Source organism: Epargyreus clarus, unplaced genomic scaffold (genome assembly GCF_041222505.1).
Source record: "Epargyreus clarus isolate Ecla_fem2 unplaced genomic scaffold, WU_Ecla_fem_2.2 ptg000034l, whole genome shotgun sequence".
In the NCBI taxonomy this organism is placed as follows: domain Eukaryota; kingdom Metazoa; phylum Arthropoda; class Insecta; order Lepidoptera; family Hesperiidae; genus Epargyreus; species Epargyreus clarus.
In genome coordinates this window covers 4,177,818-4,190,376 of record NW_027332239.1, presented here as the reverse complement: position 1 = coordinate 4,190,376, position 12,559 = coordinate 4,177,818, and the positions used below count along the sequence as shown (strand labels likewise).

The 12,559-nt window shown below is 35.8% G+C and overlaps 1 protein-coding gene across 1 annotated transcript in view; it reads left to right on the top strand.

Moving 5' to 3' along the window:
• Positions 1-12,559, top strand: part of LOC140756186 (GTP-binding protein Rhes) — a 38,109-nt gene that overhangs the window by 15,466 nt on the left and 10,084 nt on the right. The window lies entirely within an intron of this gene.

The following is a 12,559-nucleotide window of genomic DNA, read 5'->3' as shown; positions in this document are numbered from 1 at the left end:
TTTGTGCAATCTTGCCAGATTGCCTGCCTTTGTTACCAGTGGTTCCTGCTTTATCTGTCCAGTTAGTATCCGCACATCAGGTACCTTGTCTATCAAAAATATTAAAAAAAATGTTTGCACTAAAATAATTTAGTATGCTACTTATAAATTATTAACTCATTAGATAGAGTTTTATAGAATTAAATATGTATATATATATATATATATATACATATTTAATGTATATATATATATATATATATATATATATATATATATATATATATATATATATATATATATATATACATGCGCTGTGATGATGAATTCTCATATCTAACTCGAAATTGAAACATAACTGAAACAATTAAAGATCGAATTTACAATATCATGAATATTTTTAGGTTAGTATAGCTCGCTTTGGGGCTCTATCGTCTCCCATTTTCTCTACGTGTTTGAACCAGAAGAGCCTGCAGGATAAATATTATTAATGGTAAGGTATTATAAAAAAGACGCTTTCGACGCTTTCTACACTCACAGCCCCACAAATACACAAACACCCAGACCCAGAAACAGAAATCTTAATTCATCGTTAAGAAATATGTCTGGCCGGGGATCGAACCCGGGACCCTCAGCGCATTAGACCGGCATGATCACCGCGCCACCACGCGGGTCGTCTATAAATTTTGTCCTATAACATCGTCGGAGACTATATCTTCTTTTTGCAGTTCTCCTCTTCCAACTTCAGTGGTATACATTTCAATCAAAAAGTACATAAAGGGAAAATCAGCGCCTAAAATGTTCGTACTACATGGCGCTACGAATTCGACACGTGTTTTAAAACGATCTACAAAGTTTGGAGCAAGAGCGAAACGCTTGAAATGATCCGAATATGAAGCTGAGCGATCGATTCCAAATTAAGTACTTCACTTTGTGCCAATTTTGTTCACAAACGGGGATATTGAAATTTTAAACGTACACGATTCCGTTTAAAGTGGCAGGTATCTGTATTTTACAGATTGTAATTGATTTTATGCCGCTTCGACAATCAAGCTTCAAACTTCTAAAAGCGTTTAGTTTAATTTGTTATACGAACGAGTACGATTTGGTATACGAACCAAGTGGATCACTCTGTCCACACGTTTGAACTTTAAATACACATATAAATGAAGTCAGTGCTCGTCTATTACTAAAAGGTAGCAATTTTGAAAGTATATTTCACGACATTATTAATTGCATTGATTGATTTATATTATTTTTAATATAAAGGTAATTAAGTTACATGGTAAAAGTAACCAAGGTAATAAGAGATCATACTATGCTAGATTTAGGTTTTCTGATTGGGAATACCTGTCTCAGACAAATAGGCAGACAAACAAACAGACCGACAGGCAGGTGGAAGTAAGGATAAACGGACAATAAAACTATATTTAAGTACATTTATTAGGTTTTCGTTATTTTATCAGTCGCACAGAACCCCAAATTTTATATTCTCTCCCGGGAACCTAACTTACGTCAAATCGTAAAGAAATAAAATAAAATACGTATGAACTGGTGAGCTCGTTTCCGAGTTGAAATTTTAAAGTGTTTGTGGTAAGCACGAATAAAAGAGTCCCATTAAACAAATTCCACGACGTTTTTATGACTCACATTTAACCTAAAAGCGGGCATTCGGAGAGAGCACAGAGTGGGTAGAGTCAGAGTGCTGTTAGTTTGAGATAGTTTAGGGTAACACACTTGCGACACACTTGCGACTGTAAGTTACACGAGCAACTCGACAACTGTGAAACTGTGTGTGGTAGAACCCTTTGTGGTTCGACTCCGGCGGCACCACCGCCACACCTAATTTCTACCTAATAACAGCAGTGTTAGGCGCCGCTGTGTTCCGGTTTGAAGGGTGTGGTAAGGGAGACAGACTTTTCCGACGCGTTCCAGCTTAGTCCCCAAGGATAGCGGCACATCTGTGGCCGATTTCAGGTAGGAATATCCTATCTGGGGTTGATTACAGATGTCCATGGGTGGCAGTAGCTACTTACCATCAGGTGGACTGCATGCTCGTCTGCTACTCCTATATTATAAAAAAAAAGAACTGTCGCCGCTCTCCGGTGACCGTGGACGATTGTCGTCCGCTTACAAAAGACGGCAGTTAATCGGCAGTTGCCGACAACTATTTGTGACCGACGCCGATTACAGCCGACCGACCTACGTATCGTCAGCAACTGACGGCGACATTTGTCTGTGGTCGATGGGGCGGACAATTACTCATATATTAGGTATCATGGTAGTTTAGTTACTTACCTTTTATCAAGTAAAATGATGCTTTCTTTTCTACCGAGTAGAGATGCTCTAAAGATAGGTAAATTGGTTAATTGTATCCTGTTTTCTTCAAGTAAATTAAAGGATTTTGTTTTAGGCAAAAGAAGAATTCATTCATTCATTCGTGTCATAGATTAACGTGTCATCGTTAAGTTAGTTAGTCTAGTTAAGTTTTGTATAACAATTTAATAAAATGTATTATGAAATTAGTGATCTTAGAACAATTTAATTGGATGGCTTTTCTTTGACTAGTGTTGTATATTGAATATGATACCTAAAAAAATATCTCATTTTATTAGACGAGGGTGAATTGCTAAAATATATTAATAATATACTCGTACCCATGTAAAGAGGTATTAACCTCTAGCCATATATTATTACAGTATTTCGAAACTTATTATAATATCCTAAAAGAAATATACAAAGTAAAACTCAAAGACGTGAAAACACAACAAAGAATAAACTTAGTGATCGTTCCTTTGATCGTATATTAACATTAAACAGTCTGTTGTGTAAGTAATCTGTGAGCACTACTTAGGGTTAATGACATTTTTATGATCCTTGCATTATATTGCTGGTTCCGTTCTTACTGCAAAATGGCTCTTCGCGAAAGCACACGTGAAAGTAGGAAAGCATTGAAAATTAGTTTAAATAGACTGTGGAGTGCTTTTTGTTAAAAACAATGATGTCTGCCACACTAACTTTGAAGTTTCGTTTTACATTATATGGTCACTTTAAATTCTTCCTTTAAATTCTTTTCTTATTTTTATCTTAACGGTACTTCAGGCTTAAAACGGGTTAAAGCGCGAGTGCGGATACGCATCTTTTTTAGAATATGAAAATATACTCGTAAGTATAAGATTGTTGCCACTTACATGTTTTATACTATTTAATTTCGCGACGTGTGCGATTTTGTGTTGATTCTGTACACGATGGGAAAATTATATCGATCTCTTTCCGATTGTAATTGTATTATGCCGATTTTTCGAGTATTTCTGTAACCGCGGTGGCTACGGTACCGCGCAAAACTGCGGTCTCGTGAGTTTTGAAGATAGCTATTCCGCGGCCGCGCGTGAAATACGCGCTCCGTGAATTCTCATTCTTAGAGCAATAATCTTAACAAGAGCTAATATGAAAATATATCATTCGTAATTCGTAATAACATTAGCCGAAAAAATATTTTTACACAATTCGCAATAACGTTACGTAAAAAAAATATCTGAACTTTAAATGTGTAGTTTTTTTTTATAATATAGGAATAGCAGACGAGCATACAGTCCACCTGATGGTAAGTGGCTTCTGCCGCCCATGGATCTGTAATCAACTCCAGATAGGATTAGATATTCCCACCTTAGGTCGGCCACAGATGCGCCGCTACCCCTGAGGACTAAGCTGGAACGCCTCAGAAAAGTCTGTTTCCCTTACCACACCTTTCAAACCGGAACACAGAAGCGCCTAACACTGCTGGTATTAGGTAGAAATAGGTGTGGCGGTGGTACCGCCGGAGTCGAACCACAAGGGGTTTTACCGCCTTAAAAAAACTAGGTAGTTCAAGTTGTGATATTTTTTCAAAATTATAATTTATAATCTGTAATAAATATCTCCAAATAAACAAAACAAAGATCTGTGATAAATATCTTTGTTTTGAAAATTATCTATTTAGCGGTAAAAGAAAACATCACGAAGAAAATACACGCCCGAGAGTCCCATATCGTTCTCAAAGTGTGTGAATTGATTCCGCATACGGTTAGTGTTGTAGTTACCATTAACCCTTCTGACACCGATTGATTCGACCCAGAAGTTGGGCAGTGACGGGTTGATAAGGAAATGTTAGATGTTCCCTAATCGGAATTACAGTGGTTGGAAAACATCTTATTGAATGTGTAATAGAAAGGACGAAATAGTTCAGTACATTATTTTTTTTTATTGTCAACTGGTTGTATTCTTTGTAGGTATTGACTGTTTTAGTGTTATCAATAAAATATTGATTTTTTTCATATTAAATGCTTCCTCACGGGTCATCTTAATTAATAAATTATTGTGAAGTTGAGGAAACAATAATCGTTTGACAGTTCTTATGCCCTTAAATCCCTTACGGTCTGACGCCGAAAGCGTTCCGCGTTCGATTCCCGATCAGACAGATATCAGAAAGATGAATGTATGTATTTGTTCTGGATCCGGGTGTTTGTGTATTCGTCTTTGTGTGTGTTCATGGCCCCCGCTATAAACGGAATCCTATTGAGAGATTGTGAGAATAGAAAACATCGTTAAAAATAATGAATAAGAAGAAGAATGAATAATCCAATTAACATTAAACACGTTTCACAAATGAAGCCGTACTTTTGTTATATTATTTGTGCGTAGGGGTTAAAAGTTAGTATTCGTCCAGTTAAACCCGCTTCTAAATGCAGTCTTCATCAGATCTTGTAGATGCGCTTTGAAATGCTCAAAAGCGCGAGAAAATATAATGAGCTGAGATCCGGCGCTACAGTTCTATTCATTTTAATGCAAAACCATTCGGAATTCTGCGAATAAACTGCCAACTTGCATAATATGTTGTGGAAATTCTTTGTTTTTTTGCAAACAAGGGTTAAGCATATTTGTCTTTGTCTATAGCGATTTCCACCATGCTTGCCTGGCTGCTACCCTTTTTATGTCTCACTCTTAGTGTCTGCCTACAACTAGAGGACTGAATTAAAATGCCTCGAATAAGCATGTTTCGAATAAGCAAGTCCTTCCCTTCTATTCAGACCAAAGCAGCGTTGAATACTGCTCTTATATAGCCGTCTTTATGCCGTATCGAAACCTAAAACTGACAAACATAAGTAAGTTGTGTGTCATTTGCTGTTACAATAAAACACAGCTGTTGCTATTTAATGTGTGTATTTTGCATTACATAAAAGTAACACTAAAAACTAAACAGGTCTGACAACCCTCTAAGGCTTTATATAAACAAACTTTTACTTAAAATAACCCTAAGGACACCTGTTCGGCGAATACATTAGGTATTTATTTTTATAGGCCCTTTAACATCTCAAAGCTTTCGGACCAGCGAAGTGGGATATAGTTTGTCATTTTGGAAATTAAATATTCAGTAAGGTTTTACTCGGGTATTTAAAAACACCTGGTTTTATAAATAGTGACTTTATAAATAGCAAACGAGCCTATTAACCACCTGATATTAATTTGAAGATGGTAGTAGGATCCTTTGTGGTTCGACTTCAGCGGCACCACCGCCACACCTATTTTTATCGTAATACCAGTAGTGTATAAGGAAAACATACTTTTTTTGGCATTCCATTTTAGTACTGAAGGGTAGCGGCGCATCTCTAGCCGACCTAGGGTGGGAATCTAATCTTATCTCTGGTTGATAACAGTCAATGCGCGGCAGTAGGTTGACTACATGATCGTCGCTTTAGGCCATATTCCACCTCGCTGGCCAAGTGCGAATTAATAGACGTTTAGAATTCGAAGTACTTTAGCAGAAGTACTTTATAGAATTTATTTTGATAAGCCAATACAGTATATTTTTCATAGGTTTTTGCATTTTTTACTTATTTCGTAGTAGAATAAATCGTACATTCAATTTGTTGTGTGCTCACACGATAACAATAAACTGCGTCTTCTAATAAGGGATATTAGGCAGCGGTTAGCATCTGCGGTTTCGCCCTGATACGTATGGGTGGACACAGACCAAATTACCGACAAACTAGGGCATGCTAATTGCTTAGAACGTCACTACTCGTAAGGCTTCGTTCGATCAAACGCGATACGTGGGAACGGCGGATGGGAACTACTGGCAATAAATTATTATTAGTAAGTCTATTAAGACGAAATAGAATACATAATATCTTCTAACTAAAAGATAAACGAAGCATATTACCAATGGCTCTAGTAACATAAAATTTAACAAAATTCTATTTTGTTTTTAAACAACTTTGTTTTACAACTGCGTATTTCGTATGCGTATTTCGTATTTTATGTTGAAGTAACATTATTTTTTTAAATTAAAAGTTATTGTTTAAAAATAATCAATACAAAATTCAATACTTTATATTTAAAATAAAAAGCTTTTAAATCGTACGGAAAGGTTGACTATATTCGTATGTGATAATCGCTTTCCGCTAATTGCATGCGAATCGTTACTTCGACCCAATCTTAGTTTAAGATCGTTTCCGTACAGTGTCGAGTTACCTACCATTTATGCAATTATTTGCAACGTCGAGGATGTGGTCGAGCGGGCCATATCTTGTGGTGTTACATATCGCTATTGAATATACGACGTTCCAATTAATTGGTTTTCGCTGTATGAGTGTGTGTTAACTAATGCTTGCATAACGCTTGGCTGTGTCTAGTTTAGTAGTATGTTTATTTTATAGGGAACATAATGTTCATAGCTCACAAAGGCAAAAAGAACGCTTCAAATCGCAAAACATCCAAAGCGTGCAATATCTAGGAAGCATAATGACTAGCTCACAAAGAAAAAGGGAACGCTTCAGATCACAAAACGTCCAAAGAGTGAAAAGACTAGCATAAAATATTAAGGAAGCAAAATGTCCATAGCTCACAAGGACAAAACGAACGCTTCAAAGCGCAAGCCGTCCAAAAGGTGAAGTGTTGTACAATGTCTAGGGAGAACTTGTCTATAGCTCACAAAGACAAAAATAATTTCAAAGAGCAAAATGTCCAAAATTTTGTTTATGAACACCCAAACATTTTACTTTTCTTTTCTTTGCATACTATATATATTTTTCCAATTTCCCCACGTTTTCCCTGTACCAAAACTGGCTTACCGCAACGTAGATCACACGTAAGGCATCATCGGCGTGCGTGCAAACAACGCTTTGACGACACGCTTTGAAGGTATCAGATTGGATTGCTCGGTGGTGCATGCACCGCTTTAGTCGTAACCTCTCCTGGGAGCTCCTACTTGTACCAGTTATGAGCTATGGTAATGTTTTGTACTCCTGAAATCTGCAGGTTCATTGCTCATGATTCTACAGTATCAATATATAATCCTGAAGAGATCAATATATTCCAAGAAAACTAACAGCTAAGCATGACAACTAAATTATTCTAAAATAATTCATACGAGTACCTATTACTCGTATACATACCCGCATTATTAGTCACATAAAAAAACCGCCATATTTTTAATGTTCTTCGTAATAATTACTAGAAGAGAAGATAAATTGTTTCTTTTTTTAAATATAGAAGTAGTAAATGTGCATGCAGGCCACCTGATAAGTGGCTACTGCCGCCTATGGACTCCAGATAAGTTTGCAATCCTACTTAAAGTCGCCTACAGATGCTACCTCTGAGAAAACATATTTATGTTATGAAAACATATTTATGGTATATGAAGCTCACTCAGATCAGAGATTTATATACATTATGATCTGAAAGTTTCCAACTTATTGAAAGCCTTCCATAAGAATGTTTCCTTTACCCCATCTTCAGGACCAGAACACGGCAGGCTTAACGCTGCTGTTATTGGGTAGCTGGTAGGTATGGCGATGGTATCTTCCGAGTTGAACCACAAAGGGTTATAGCACTTTGGCAACCACCTTCTATTTACGATATAACTCAGGATATAGCTGTAAAGCAAAGCTGTAATTCATTCCACTGGGCTATCGCTGCCATTTTTAAACGATGTATGCCATGTTTTAAATACGACGGCAACATTTTAAACGGATATTTATGAGTTTCAGTCTGCTGTCCGCGGTACACAGAGTTAAAAACAAATAGATATGCCAAACTAATAAATTTAATATGTGAAGTTGTGGCGACAAGATACAAATAATTTCTATTATTACGTTATATCTGTAGATCTGTAGAAGGACGAAAGTTACGCCGTAAGAGTTTTATAGCCGGATTAATTTGATTTCAATTGAAGCAACTTTTTATTTATTACCAATTTTGATTTCGATCTGTGCGAAAAACCCCATATTGAACATGTGACTTGTGATGATTTATTCCGAACCAATCTGTGTGCAATTTTCTTCCTGTATAAAGTGTATGCAACATGCGAATGTTAAATTGCAAACTATCTTTAAAAGTGATTAATTAAAATTTTAATGCAAAGTCATCATCGCCACGTAGTACTTAAGATGTATTAAGGGTGTTTTTTTCATAAGTCATTTATTTTATAGTTTTCAGGCATAGCCAATAATCTGTGATTGACTTTAGTAGGACTCTCTGTTATTCCTATAATTTTCAGTAGTAATTTCAAATTGTAAGGACTACTTACTTATTTTTTTTTTACTTACTGGGTTACTTTCCGTTAGTTTACTTACATTTACTTTATGAAAGTATCAACGTGCTGAGGAGTATTTATATTGAAGAAAAAATAACCAAATCAAACATACAAGACAATAGGCAATATTGGTTTTTACACAATGACATATTAAATATATTTCTAGCGTTGTAAATGCCAAACAATGCTATCCATACCATCACATCACATCACATCACATACCATCACCATACCATCACATCATATATCACATGCCATCTCTATTCGTTATGCGCTCTACGACAAGCGTAATGTATGTATGCCGCGGGCGATTGTGTGATCGTCCTCGTTTGTCAGACGCGAGATTGAGGATGCATTTTATCGAACAGCCATCGCGATGCGAGGAAATAATGTGTTTTATTATTGCTACATCGTGTTCCGACACTGTATGTATGAGTATAATATCTTACTTACATTATGAACGCGAAAGTTAGTGACCATGTGCTGTGCACAAACACTATTAATCGCATTTGGATGAACATTGTTTACATTTAGTAGATAGTTTTTGACTTGGATTAATACATATAATACTCTTCATCACGAATATAATAAATTTTCTTGTACTATGTGATGATGCACGATCTAATGAAAATTTTCATAAACTTTCGGGAACATGTACCTATACCACACACACATTTATAATACATTTATAGTAGAAATACTCAAAGCGAAAATTTTTGCTTTGTTTTACGTATTCTACAAAATTTAATTAGTTTTAGTTGCAAGTGGCCCTCAATTAAAATTAACTTTATGTATGAATAGTTAGTTGTTCATAGTCATACACTAGTAGCGTTATTAATAGTTTAACATAATTGAAGACCTAAGTCCCTTCGCATGGCGAGTGGCTATGAATTAACAGGTAAATTAATTTGGCAAGTTTATCTCCGGCCATGAATTATTAAACTCAATCGGTCCACGCAGGAAGCTTTTAGGCGCGGATCAGGAAGAAGCGACGTCAAGCGTGGACGCGGCAATGACGCTTAATGCGTGCTTATTGGTATTACGTTTGCATTAAAAAACAGTGTTACATCATATACAGGATGATTTTTTCAAACGGGCCTTCAGGGCCAAATCCGAAACTAAAAGGTTTAGCAAAAAATTCTGAAAGGGGTAACGAGGCCGATTTTGATAAAAACTTAAAATTGCATCATTACTTTTTTTAAAATATCTTTTTCCCTAGCCGGGAATCGAACTCTCTATTATTTCACTATCCGATAGTGTTGCTTATAAGGATCAAATTCGGAAGTATAAATACACAATGTTATCAATAATGGTAAAAATATTGACTTAATAATTGGCTAATTTTTTTAAACTAAACACAAACATAACAGATGCACAAAAGTAAAAAAACGAGTATTTTTCAAAACAGACCTCTTGCCTAAAAACCAAGCCAAGCCAAGCCAGTTACGCTCAAAAATTTATGATCGGGAAGGACGTTTCATTTTCAACTTCGCCCTACGTCACTTCTGCGTGACTTGCGGTTTATCTGGTATCTCGTACCGGTCAAGGGTTAAATTACCTCTTGAATGTTGTATTCCAGTCAAGTTTGCTTATTCACTGCGGTTGGGATATTGACTTAGGTGTCTCGCTGGTTAGTACTTAGCATTTTATACGTAATAAAAGTGCCTAAGGACGCGAAGCCCACCTGATGTTAAGGGCCCAGTATGCTATAGACCTCATCGATATTGTACTTAATTATTTAGAAGTAAAAAGAAATCTTCTAACCTTAGTGGTTTATAGATCCGTTGTTATTCTTCACAAGTAAGCTAAAGGCATCATGAAACATTGGAATGGAATATAATACGATTTAAATTTACCATTGTTGTAGGGAGAAGCATTGGCTTCAGCATTGGCCCAGCAGTAAAACATAGATAAAACAAATAGATATCTAAATAATAAGGGTTACAGAAAATATAAGTTTACTGTTGTAACACAAATGCGATTTTACAACGTGTTAGACAACTAAAATTGCAACTACAAAAACATTTACAACAAAAATAGCAATTTAAAAAAAATAGCAACTATCGAAAATGTTTACTACAAAAATAGCAATTTTAGAAGAAAATAGCAACTATCGTAAACTCTGTTACAATGAATCCTGCTGTTTCCATTATACTGTTAACGGCACGTTTAACCCTTTAACCATTGCATACGAAAACAAAAGAGCGGTAATTATAACATTGAGTCCAGCGGTTAAGGTATAATTACGTAACGTATACTTACATTTGTTCCGGCCTGTTTATAAATGGTAGTTAAAATAGTAACTATCGAATTTTTTTACAAGAAAAACACCAATTTTACAAGAAAATAGCAACTATCGACAACGATATTACAATGAATCCTGCTCTTTCCATTATACTGTTAAGCAAGTTTAACCCTTTAACCATCGCATACAAGAACCAAAAACCGGTAATTATAACATTGAGTCCAGCGGTTAAGGTCTAATTACGTAACGTATACTTACATTTGTTCCGGCCTGTTTATAAATGGTAATTACGTGCTCTACGTTTCGGCGACCGCGGCAAATTGCAAATTTAGTAGGCTCGTTGCTAAACGTAATTTTAGGGTTGCCATCGCGAATACGAGATGACATATTTCATCTTAATTTTACATACAGGGAACATATGAGGATTATTGTAACATTTTAGGGTTCCGTACCCAAACGATAAAAACGAAACTCTATTACTAATTCCGGCTCTCCGTCCGTCTATCAGTCTGTCACAGAGCTTTATCTCCTAAACCATAATAGATAGACATTTGAATTTTTTTACAGAGGATGTGTAATAGTGGCCGCTATAACATAAATACATACAAAATATAAAAAAAAAGTTTACAATAAATAGGGATCGCCACACAAGACATTATTTTTCGCGTTTTTCGTTTATATATTAAACCGTAATTTTCGTGGTATCTTATTCTATCTCATAGAAAAGACGGCTATCATAACATGAGCTGTTTAGTTTTTTAAGTGTGATAAGCAAAATAACTTAATATGTTTTATAATATAGGATTAGTAGACGAGAACTCCCTTCAACCCAGAACACAGCAGCGCTTAACACTGATGTTATGAGGCAGAAATAGGTGTGGCGGGGGTGCCGCCGGAGTCGAACCACCTTCAGATATTAATTGGCGAACTAAAATAAAGGTCCAATTCCATTTATTACCACTGATATATTTCATACGCCCATTTTAGTCTGAAAAGAAATTAACTCAGCACGATTTGTGTAAGACTTTTAATAAAATTTATAACAATATTCTAGCTGTTCAAGAGATCCCGCGGGACACAGTAATCTATGAAGCGTGCTGCATTTTGAGCATGCTTTTTAGCTTAACTCCAATTTCAGATAAGAAATCCTCTTTGTTAAGTGGATGGTTTTATTGTACCGTTATATTATAAATATTTTGAAACAGTGTTAAGCGCTGCTGTGTTCTGGTTTGAAGGGTGTGGTAAGGGAGACATACTTTTCCGAGGCGTTCCAGCTTAGTCCTCAGGAGTAGCGGGGCATCTGTGGCCGACCTCAGGTGGGAATATCTAATCCTATCTGGGGTTGATTACAGATGTCCATGGGCGGCAGTAGCCACTTACCATCGGGTGGACTGTATGCTCTTCTGCTACTCCTATATTATAAAAAAAAACATAATAACGCCTTTAATTAGGAATGCACATTGTTAAAAATAACGATCGATGACCGATAATATCGAAAATTTGACGCGATATTATCGTTATATCGATAATTTATAAAATACTCTTATGAGCTCAGCAACTTTTTAATTATCGTTGCATTGTATATTGTATTTGTATTGTGTAATTGTATAATGTATAACCCTAGCTATTGTATAATGTGTTTCTCTCTCACACAATATAAAGAGCGAGCGAGAGATAAATAACAATGAGGTCATTTGTTATTACAATCATTATTTAAATAAGTTATACAGTGTAATGAAAATCCTAGCGAAATCTTAATAAAT